The sequence below is a fragment of the Cryptomeria japonica genome, chromosome 1, assembly GCF_030272615.1.
Source record: "Cryptomeria japonica chromosome 1, Sugi_1.0, whole genome shotgun sequence".
Taxonomy (NCBI): Eukaryota; Viridiplantae; Streptophyta; class Pinopsida; order Cupressales; family Cupressaceae; genus Cryptomeria; species Cryptomeria japonica.
This window is the reverse complement of record NC_081405.1, coordinates 603,594,009-603,606,391: the sequence shown is the minus strand read 5'-3', so window position 1 is coordinate 603,606,391 and position 12,383 is coordinate 603,594,009. Positions and strand designations below refer to the sequence as shown.

Genomic DNA, 12,383 nt, shown 5'->3' with positions numbered 1-12,383 from the left:
AAAAGAAGAATTACGGAGTGTTCAAATACCATATTATAATTTCAGTAATTAAAATCATCTATATGTAGCACAATGAAGAGCGGCGATTAATAATATAAGAATATCAACGATGTAATATACAGCAAGTCGGTTAATGTTTTTTCTGTGGAGTCCAAAGAGTTCAAAGGAATATCGACGTTGATGAAAGGGCATGATTTCTGTCAAACATTTGGTCATGGAAGACAACGATATTGATACAAAGTCAGCATTACACAGGCTGCCACATTGGGTGGAATGAGAACTAATAAATGATACGATTAAATTGAAGGAACAAATATTATCATAATTTGGAGCGATTAAATAAAAGCAAAAGACATCCATTTAAATTGAAGGCGATAAAGCAAGGAATTAAAAATCGAGTCATGCAGAGATTAGAAAAAGACAAATGCTGGTATATTCACGTCAGCTCTTGATATGGTCGGCTCGTTATCATTAAAGCAGCGCTTATATTTGTGTTCTTTTTGTGGATGAAAGAAGAATCGTGAGAATACCATAGACGGGAGAAAACTCATTAGCATGAAGTAGAGAAGGGCATGGGTAGGAGTATGCAGCGATCTGTATAATTCAAAGTCTGTGATTATAAAGAATACAGTGACTGAAGAGGAGTCGATGAGCAATAAAGAATGAACTGTGACCTAACTCAAGCCCAAGGAAAATAATCAGATCATGAATGGCAGGAATCAGGTGTGCTAAGCAAATAAGGAGGTAAACTAGCGATATGGTAAGCGAATTAGTGTAAAGGAAGTGATCACAAGAAAAAGGAATCGACTAGTTTAAGAATTAACAAAACTATAAGGTGGCGACTTGCTAAAGAATCGATCTATTTAATAAACAAACAATATTAGTGCCGTGAATAACTAAAAGAAAGCGATGATGTTATGAAGAGAAAGAATTAACATATGAGTTGTGATTAACAAAAATAAAAAGCAGTAATATATTAGTTATGAGGTGCAGCGATTATATTTATGTAAGGCAACAATCATTTCTTAAAGGTCGTGCCTTTATAAAATGAGATTAATTTCTAAGGAAGGCTTCCCTTCATGAAGAGGCAGAAGTAAGATATATAAAGAGATACCATTCATTTGTTGAAAAAAAGAGGAATATGTGAGGAGTGAAGAATAAAATAAAAGGAATATATTTTGGATGAGGGCATGGAAATTTGAAGAGATATACAGCAGAATGAGAAATTAAGATGAAGCAGATTTCTGAGTATATTGCAGCAGATATAGAAGAAGATTATACAAATTTAAAGGCAGATTTGTAGAGCCTTCTTAATACAAACTATGAAGCATGTTTTGTAAACATTCTTACAGCAGATAGGAACACATTAAGGAGAGAAATAAAATCAGATTTGAGGAAAGAAATAATGTCCATCATCCGTTGAAGAAGCAACATTGTCAAGGTGGAATTTAATATTTAAGTGCAGTGGGTTGGTGCTCACAGAATCAGATTGGGGAGTTGGTGCTTCCGGTGGGTTGGTGCTCACAGAATCAGATTGGGGAGTTGGTGCTTCCAGTGGGTTGGTGCTCACAAAATCAGATTGGGGAGTTGGTGCTTCCAGTGAGTTGGTGCTCACAAACATTGTAAAAGAAATATATATATAGCAAACATTTTCAGTGGTTTTCTCCCACATTGAGTTTCCACTTAAATCTTGTGTTATTGTGTTCATATGCATGCTTATTTTAATTGATTACAAAGTATTAAATTGAAAAAGATTATTATACTGATTCACCCCCCCTCTCAGTATAATCGTGTGCTCTTCATTGTTGAATTAATACAGAAACTGGTTCTTCGATATACTTCCATTATGATATGTGCATTTGCTTTTTGCGTTTAATCATTTACCGTATGTGGCAAACATTTGGCGTTGTTGCTTAGACATACTCGAGAAAGGAAGGAGCGGATGGCGCACAGACACGATGGGCCTACCCGTTGGTGAGATTAACCCAGAGGCCGACGACGCGCAAACAGAGCTCTACGACGGAGAAGACACTGCAACGAGGGAATTCTGAATCCTGCTTTAGGTGGCCATCGAAACCTACGTCCGAAGGGAGGCCATGGAGGCTGACGTCCCAACAAGTGCAGTGTGGACCGCACTGGAAGTTAGCCCCGCAGCGAATCAGTTGATGAACCACCTCCCCCAGTTGCTTGCACAGGCATCATTGGCACAACGAACTCGCCTGGAGGAGATTGCCCGTGAGGAGCGATGCCAACAAGTCCTCCAACAGTATGAAGAAAATAGTCGTTGCTGGGAAGCGGAGTGTGATGGCACGAGGCCAAGGGGAAATTGAATCCTGAACCTCCAGGAGGAATAAAGAACATTCTATAATAATGGTGTCGTACTATTGACACAAATTGTATCCGATGGGATGAATTAATAAAGAAGTGTTCTATTTTCATATGATGTTGCTATTTATGGGGATGTACGAGAATTAATGCCCAACCTATTAAACAAAGATAGAAATAAGAAAGCACAAACTGAGGAGTGGGAGGTCGCACAAAGGGCCTTGATTCTGGAACAACAAGTAGAACGTAGGAGGAGTTTGAGGCAACTTGCCGAAGGACGACCTGTCGAAGGGTGGCCCGAGGGGAACCAAGGAGGTGTCACGGAGGGTGCAGAAGCTGAGGGAAATTTCTACACGTCACCAGAACACCGTAGGGTGAGAAGCCATGAAGAGTTTTTGGAGGAAACAAGGCTACGAGGGAATTTGGTCGAAGAGACCCGGGATCAGTTCCAGAACTTATCCCTTACGTCGTGCAATGAGGACCATCGAAGGGAGCCAGCAGCGGACACGGGTGAGAACGGAGGTGAGGGCAATCGTATAACTGTAGGTGCGGAGGAGCCCTAGACACACGGCAGACAAAACACTGTACCCCTAGCCACTCAAGCAAGAAACACCACCGGCGCGGGAGGGAGTGGCGCGGGTGCACGACAGACACAGCCACCTCCGGGGACACGACCCCCATCAATGGCCAATAGGCAGAAGCTGCCAAAATTCACGGGCGACGGGAAGGAGGATCTGCAGAACCTGCGAAACCATATGGGCGGCCAATGGTGTCATAGACCAAGACGAATGGATGACGCAATTCCCAACAACATTATGGGGAGTCGCCATCGATTGGTACTCAGATATTAACAAAACTACAATGGCCACATGGGACACGCTGCGGAAAGCCTTCGAGAAGGAGTTCTGCCTACTTCGGGATGATAATGAAATAGTGGTAGAGATATACAACACTAAACAAGGACAAAAGGAATTAGTCCATGCCTACGGAAGGCACCTGAAGGAGCTAATTGGGAAAATGGAGAGTCACCCGGCCGACGGACTCAAGAAGAGGTGGTTCGTAGAAGGCCTAAAACCCAGTTTGAAGAGGAAAATGAAAATAGTCCCTCCTTCGTCATACGATGACGCATACAACAGGGCTATGGACTTAGAAAGTGAATACAAAACGTCCAAGAAAAAGGGGAAGTCCTCTGAGGAAAATGATTCTTCCTCGGATGAGAGTGGTAACGAGGGGTAGAAAAAGAAAGTGACGACCCTGCAGAAGGACATGGAGCGCATGATGAGGGAATTTAAAGGGATGAAAGGCTCTACTAGTCGGACCGAAGGAGACGTGTGGTGCACGGAGTGCAAGGAGGAAGGACATACGAAGGGTACATGCTCGAAGAAGGCCTTTCGCGAAATTTGCCAAGTAATGGGACACTCCATCAAGGAGTGCCCATACAATATGAAGGCCCGAAGTACGCAAGTGCTGTTCCCTGAGCAGGCCACAACATCCGCACCAGTGGGTACGACCCAACAAACCAACACAACGACATCATCTGAAGGTTATCGAGACAACAGACGCGGCGGTGGAAGGAATAACAACAATAACAATAACCGAAGCCATGTTCAGTATAACGCCAAGGGCTGGCCAATGATCCAATGTAGGGCCTGCAATCAGTGGGGGCACTTCGCCCGGGATTGCACGAAGGAAGACACCCCTCAGCACCTCTGCCAATGGTGTGGGCCAGGCGACCATGAGGACGCAAATTGCCCTAAGCCAGGAGTAAACCTTTTGAACATAGAACCTACAAAGGCGGAAGTGTTGGCAATCACAAGGGCACAGGCCAAAAAGGCTGTATACCTAGATCCTCGCACGAAGACTAAGAGAGTGCGGGAAGCAAGAGACGAGATCACAAAGGAAATGGCCGCACATGGACAAAACAGCCACGAGGCCGCAAGCCCGTCATGGACGAGGGGAGAAGAGAGAATCTTACGGCAAATATTGCAATTGGAGGTACTCGTGAAGATTCAAGACCTCCTTAAAACCATGCCGCAGTTGAAAACAACTATCTTAAACTCTGTACCCACACAAGTGAAAACGAGGAAGGTCGTAAGCCCCACGGTCGACCCCATGTTGTTAGTAGTCAACAGCGGACGCCAACCGGCGGTGGTGGAAATGGGCATCCTCGGGATTACCTTGACGGACACTATTGTGGATGGAGGGTCAGGAGTAAATGTGCTCCCAGAGGCGACATGGAAAAAACTAGGAAAGCCTGCATTGTGGCCTCCCACGTTCAACCTACTAGGGGTAGATCAACAAGGGATTAAACCCCTTGGTACCCTCATGGGCCAGCGGGTGATGATTGGCATGCAGCCATTCGTGCTGGATTTTTTAGTGATTCCGCTAAAGCAGAAAGGGTATGACGCCATTCTCGGGCGTGGGTGGCTCATTGCAGCAAAGGCAAACCATAACTGGAAGCGGAATACTCTTTCCTTGGAAAACACGGGGATGAAGTACATGATCGATCTCCGTACACAGATGGTGAGCGAGGAGTTAGCATCCTCCTCCGACTCGGAATCAGAGGGAGACCAGCTGGGTGAGGGTGGAGACGGACGCAACATGGAGCACAATGGCGGAGGGGTGTTAGAACTGGAAGCATGCTCGGGGGATGACGGGGACTCCTTGAATGGCCTCTTCCACTGGCAAATGGGAGATTATGAATTATTTACACCCTCGTGCAATGTATTGAGCATCGAGGAAGAACCAGATATATTTCCCCCAGAGTATGGAGAGTACAAGGAAGGGGAGGCCTCGGTGAATGAGACGCCGACACACCAGTCCCCGAAGGGGGAGCCTATTAAATATCAGGAAGCCAATTTGAAGGAGACAAATCTTGGGGGGATGAGTGACCCCAAGATCATCCTTGTCGGAGATGACTGGAATCCAGTGCTGAAGGCCGCAACCTTCAAAATTTTCCTTGAATACAAGAATGTTTTTGCATGGACGTACAAGGACCTGAAGGGCGTGCCCCCAGAGCTATGTGTACACCGCATAACATTGGTACCGGGAGCCCAACCGGTAAGGAAGCAACCTTACCGTATGAATAAAAATTATGCTGCACGGGTGAATGACGAAATTGAGCAAATGTTGGAAGCGGGCATATTCTTCAAAGTACAGACAAGCGAATGGGTGTCTCCCATCGTGATTTCCCTCAAGAAAGAGGTCAATTAGATCCGGATTTGTGTAGACTTCCGGTGTCTAAACGCTGTCACTATTAAAGACCTGTTTCCCATACCCTTCACCGACAACATCCTCGAGGAAGTGGCTAGACATGAAATCTATTCTTTCATGGATGGGTTCTCTCGGTACAACCAGGTATCCATCGCCGAGGAGGATAAGTTGAAAACGACCTTTGTGGTGAAGGATGGTGTGTATGCATACAACCGAATGCCCTTCGGTCTATGTAATGCACCCGCGACCTTTCAGCGCATCATCTTGCACATCTTCGACAAGATGTCCGTGGGGAACTTCAAAGCCTTCCTGGACGATTGGTCTATCTACAGCGGACAGGACATCCACCTAAAAGCCCTCAGGGAGTGCCTGGAGAGATGTCGAAGGGCACGGTTGGCCCTTAATCCGAAGAAATGTAGATTCATGGTACGACAGGTTAGATTGCTTGGGCACATTGTGTGTAAAGAAGGATTGAAAACGGACCTTGACAAGATTCGAGTCATAGTAGAAATGGAACCTCATACGGACGTCACCAGGGTAAAGTCCTTCCTTGGTCATATAGGGTACTACAGGAGGTTCATCAAGAACTTTGCTGAGGTGTCCCACTCGCTGGATAGTTTGACATGGAAGGGGGAGCCATACATCTGGACAAAGCCACAGAGCAATGCATTTGAAGAGCTGAAGACGAGATTGATGGGAGCACCCATACTGGCATACCCGAACTGGGATAAGGAATTCCATGTTCACGTGGATGCTTCAAATTTTGCCATTGGGCTTACATTAGCCCAGGTAGGACACGGGTTGGACCATCCCGTTTATTTTGCGAGCAGGTTGCTCTCGAAGGCTGAAAAGAACTACACTACCATAGAACGCAAAGCCCTCGACATGGTCTATGCCGTACAGAAATTCCGTCATTACCTACTCGCTACACCATTCACATTTTACGTAGACCACCAAGCACTCATGTACTTGGTAAACAAGCCTATTATCCAAGGGAGGATAAGCCGTTGGCTATTGCTACTACAGGAGTTCACATTTACAATTGTGGTAAGACCGGGGCGAAGCTATGTCATAGCCGATCAGCTGTCCCGGATTAAGTCGAGGGAACCTCCAGAGGGAGTAAATGATGATTTCCCGGATGCACACTTGTTCCAAATAGCCGTACTCCCTTCGTGGTACAAGAAGATTGGAGAGTACTTGTCGACGCCCCGATTTCCGGGGGATATGCCCCCAGGGGAACGAAGAAAGTTAGTACTAAGGAGCAGGACCTTTTCACTGATCAATGGCTTACTCTACAAAAAAGGGCCAGACCAGGTACTAAGGCGTTGTGTCATGGAGGAAGAAGTCCCCAGTGTATTAAGGGAGGCACACGAAGGACCTGTAGGCGGACATATGGGCCCAGACACTACTGCCCGCAAGGTGCTTCTGGCAGGACTATGGTGGCCAACCGTACATCACGATGCTAGGGAGTGGGTCGTGGGGTGCGACACTTGCCAACGGGTAGACAAACCTTTGAAGCGGGACTTCATGCCCCTCAACCCTTCGCACGCACAAGAACTCTTCGAACAATGGGGACTCGACTTTGTAGGGTCGCTTAAGGCTAGCCGCACATGACAGTGCCGTTACATTGTGGTTGCAACAAAATACTTGACTAAGTGGGTAGAGGTGAGGGCTCTTCCGGATAACTCCGCAGTAAGCACAGCTAAATTTATCTATGAACAAATCATCACACGATATGGCATACCTATTCAGTTGATCAGTGACTGAGAGGGCCACTTTGTGAACCATGTCATAAGGCTGTTGACCACAGAGTTTAATATTTTCCACTCATTATCGAGCCCGTACTACCCACGTGCGAATGAGCAGGCCGAGGCCACGAATAAAATATTGGTGTCGGTAATCTACAAGTCCCGCGGAGTAGAAAAGGAAGACTGGGAAGAGAAGTTACCCTCCGTATTATGGGCCTATAGAATGACTTACAAGGTGACCACCGGTCAAACCCCATTTCAACTGATGTACGATCAGGAAGCTGTGGTGCCTATCGAATTTATGGTACCGAGCCTCCGAATAGCAATTGAAAATAGACTCGGAGACATGGAAAGCCTGCGGGAGAGGCTTTACAACTTGAACAAACTGGACTAGCATCGAATGGTGGCGCAGTGGGCCACGGAAGCCGCACAAGCAAGAAGAAAAGTATGGCACGACAAGCATTTAAAACAGGTCAAATTCACCCCGAGACAGCTGGTTTTGAAATACAATGGGAAAAACGAGATCAAACCAGGGAATTTTAAGGTGAGATGGCTAGGACCCTTCCGAATTCGCGAAGTCGAGGCCAACGGGGCCATCCGGTTGACAACATTGGACGGAAAACCGGTGCTCGAGGTTGTGAACGACTCTGAATTGAAACCGTACCGTGAACGACAGCTGCACCAACGGCCTCAGGGACAAAAATAATTGAAAAAAAAAGAAAATATATATATATATATATAAATTTTTTTTATATATATTAAAAAAACAAAACAAAAAAACCACGGTTGAACCACCGACGATGGGAACATCGAACAGTGGGGCCATCGAGCGGTGGAACCACCATGCGGTGGCAACATTGTGCGGTGGAAACAACCGCATAAACACGCAGCCGCACAAACAAGCAAACACAACTGCACACGCCACACGCAGTCGCACAACGCACACGCAGCACAAACACGCCACCCAACATGCAGCACAAACACCGTCACCCAGCAGCAGCACGCACAGCCGTAGGCCCTCGGCAAAGCGAAAGGAGACAAACTACCCGCAACCATTGCCGCAGAGAAGGGGAAGTGGTGTAACGGTTTTACGGGTAGCCATATCTCGGCTGGTAGATTAAGGAGGCAACCTATAGGGAATGCATTTAGTGGGCAAACGTCATTGGCGAGCAAAGTTGCAGACAGACATGGACAAGACTACGAGGGTTTTACCATTGAGAGTTCGAGTTGCAGGAGGCACCGATACAAGCACCAACGCCAGCAAACAGAAACACAGGCCAAAGATAGCCACAGCCATAGCCACGGGAAAGGTTACTGCCGACACTATTGTGTTTGAGGGTGTGAATGGAGCCGAGTGCTGCAAGTGGTGGCAGGAGAATGCTGCTGATCACGAAGTGAAAAAGAATTTACAGCGAGCAGGAGTTCATTGGGCTATCCAGATGCCGGTTTTTCCCATAAAGAAATTCGAGGTACCGCTGCGAATGATGGTCGACGTGTTTGACGCCACCTCCAGAATGAGCACGTTTGACTACGGCAACCATAGGCTAAGGGTTTCCTTCACAACAGCAGATTTTACGAGGGTATTTGGCATACCAGGCCACAATGGGAAGAAAGTGGAGCTGAAGGCTAAGAAAATGAATAAGGACACGAAGGAACATTGGGTGAAGATGGTCTCTCGCAACCTTACACCGGCTGAACTGGCCTCTGTGACCAGCGCCACAAAAAATAGGGGAATGAAGAAGTCATTTGTAGCCGAAGGGCCGTGGCGCTGTATCATGGATGTAGTAAAGAGCCGACTCACCGGGTCCAATCGAGCATCAGATATCGCCCTACCTCAAATTATTTGGATGAATGGACTTATGAATGGGGTGCAGTGTGACTGGGCTACAGTACTTGCGGATAGGATGTGTGAGTTCATGACTCTACACCACCGCACCTTCTACATGCCGCACTATGCCATTGGATTGTTCCTGGAGGCTATGTGTTCCTAGCTGCCGGAGGACGAAGTGGACATCAAACCGGAAGGTAGTCTGGAACCAGGGGAGCCACCTATCTTCTATTGGCGACATATGGATGTAGGGCTCACACCTACGACAGGACAAAAGAGGCGAAGGTAGGATGTGTCCGAGTCCGACGACTTTGACAGCGGGCGGGAAGAGATCTCGAAAGCTTCGAGTGACTCAGATGGAGATGGTGGGGCAAGCTTAGCCGAGGCCGTACCAGCATCCACACCCCCACCCCAAGTCTTGTTTGCCACACCCATGTTGACTGCCTCAGCACACTTGAGTCTGTCTACGAGTGGCTTTGTGTCCATTCCGGCCTTCGGGGAGCGGAGGCCGCTTGTAGTAATGGGGCTGCCATTAGGGACAGAGGAAGGGAGACAGAGATAGTTCCGTTAGAAGAAGTAGGGGATTCGAGGCACACAGGGAAAGTGCAGGGGCACAATCAGGCAGTGACAGGAGCAATAGGCGGGGGGATCCTACACCCCCTCAAGGAGGACAGTTGGTTGAGCAGGGAGTTCGAGATGACACCCATGTCGCCTAGGCCAGTTACTACCATTTCTCCCTCACGGGATACCCCCGTGCGCGGTGACCCTCGGGAGGACTTAGACGTAGAGGTTGTGGACTTAGATAGCGAAGGTTCTCCCAGGGATGTGACACACTCGACGGAGGTACAGGGCAGGGAGTTGGCACTAGAGTAGATAGTGGAGGTCCACGTGGACAGCCAGTCGGGCATGGTAGCAAGCCACATGAAGAGCGGGTAGCCAGGTCGGGTAGACGTGGAGGCGTACCTCCAAGATATGATAGGCCAAGGATAGACTTACTTTCGGGAACTACTACAAAGTTATCTGCAGGAGGAGGTCCGTCGAGGGCGGGAGATGATTGCTTCCCTTTAGTCAGAGGGCCTCGACAACATAGTTCAGGAGTTGAAGTGACCGCTCAGGTTTATGTGGGAGGGTTGTCCGCAGGCATTTGCTGCCTGTTTTGAGAGAGGTGGATGGCTAGAAACTGAGACGGCAAAGATGTTGGCTGCATGGGCAGTGAGCATGCCACTAGTGGAGTCCCTCGGGAGGCAGATTGAGCAAATCTTCAGGGAAGTGTATCACACTTCGCCGGACGGAGTCCGTATCTGTAGGACATCTGACTGCGAGGGTGGCAGCGGAGAGAGCTCGGGAGGAGTTGGCCACCCAGGTTGACGCCGTGCAGAGAGACTTGGACCGCCGAGAGGCGGCGTGGGAAGCCGAGAGGGCTCAGTTTGCTGTCGAGAGGCACGGTTAGCTGCAGAGTTAGAGGACGCAAGGGTAGAACAGGCGACCCTGACCACTAGTCTGGTACAGGCACGAGTGACGGTGGATGCCAAGGAGGGAAAACTCCTGGAAGTTGCTCGGATGTTTAAGTCTGCAATTGAGCATAGGAAGGTTGCTGAGCGGGACCTACAGGTGCGGACACATCAAGTGTATGGTCTGCGCGCACGACTGACACCATCATCATCATCAGCTCTGCCACATGCTGCTTCAGGGATGCCCCCTCCGCCCCCTTCTTCTTCTCTCCCTTGATTCTGTTTAGTGTATGCACACCCTCTCTGTTTTTGTATTAAGTCGTCCGGAGACGACTTCTTTTCTTGGGGGGGATGATGTTGCCGGGAATAATCATTATGTTATGTTGTCATATTATGTTTATGTTGTCGTCGGTAATAATAAGTTATGGCAGTCAGTTGGTTAGTCGTCCCGAAGGGCAGTTGGACGCGACGGTTGGTCGCACCCCTTTGGGTATTATATATTGTGTACCTTTCCTTTCTAGTATCATCATGATAGTCGTTCTAAGTTTAATGTTATAAGCACTTGATGTACATGGATTGTTGAATTAACACAGAAACTGGTTCTTCGACATACTTCCATTATGATTTGTGCATTTGCTTTCTGCGTTTAATCAGTTACTGTATGTGGCAAACAGTGGGTATGCAAGTAATGTATATATATGATATACACCAAGGAAGATATAGAAAAGGATTATAGCAGAAATGAATAAGAGGACGTAAGGAGAATTTATAGCAGACTTTGAAGAAGTCATGGCAGATTTATAGAAGAAAAGATATGCAGATTTGTGACTGAGAGTAGATACAGTTGTGAAAGGAATAGTTGCAGATTTATGTAGAAGAGTATATGCATGTGAGGAACAAATTTATAGCAGATTGGAGAACAGAATGCAACAGAGTTTTGTGGCAGAGTTGTGACTATTTTGAGAGGTGATTGTAACAATTTGAAGAGAATTATAGCAGTTTGAAGAAGGAAATTTGAGAAGAATAGAATCAATCATCTGTTGTAGAAGCAACATTGTCAAGGTGGAAATTCAGATTTATATGAAGTGGGTTGGTGCTCACAAAATCAGATTTGGGAGTTTGGTGCTCACAAACAGAGTTAGGGGTTGGTGCCTCTAGTAGGTTGGTGCCTACGAACATTGTAAAAGAAGATTTTATATAAAAGCATTTATTGTCGTGGTTTTCTCCCGTAAGGGTTTCCACGTATATATCTCGTGTTCTACTTGTGTTCATATTATTTAGATCACATATGAATGTTGGTGTGCAATGAATATGTTAATGAGATAAGTTATATAGTTATGATTGAAATTGAAAAAGTTTAAATTGGTAAAATATTATTGTTATACTGATTCACCCCCCCCTCTCAGTATAACCGCGTGCTCTTCACAAATTCCATAATTCATGGTGCACACTCTCATTTGTTATAGTTTCCATGTGATCTTATTTGGCAAGAAATTAAAAACCCCCCCTCTCAGTATAACCACGTGCTCTTCACAAATTCCATAATTCATGGTGCACACTCTCATTTGTTATAGTTTCCGTGTGATCTTATTTGGCAAGAAATTAAAAAAACAGCATATTTTTCTCTGTTTTTAATTTACCCTTTTTTTCTTTGATTGCTCTCAAGTAATTGATTTTCTTGTTTTTTAAGCTTTTCGTTTGCTTAATTATTCCTGAAAAGAGTTATACTACTATAATGTGAACAACATGCTATTCAATTGTTTTTAGTTATATTGTTCTAGGAGATGAGTGCATACTGTTATTCTCAACATTAATATT

At 46.4% G+C, this 12,383-nt stretch overlaps 1 protein-coding gene across 1 annotated transcript in view; it reads left to right on the top strand.

Moving 5' to 3' along the window:
• Positions 1 to 12,383, top strand: part of LOC131048132 (putative nitric oxide synthase) — a 132,479-nt gene that overhangs the window by 64,120 nt on the left and 55,976 nt on the right. The gene's annotated exons all lie outside the window — the stretch shown is intronic.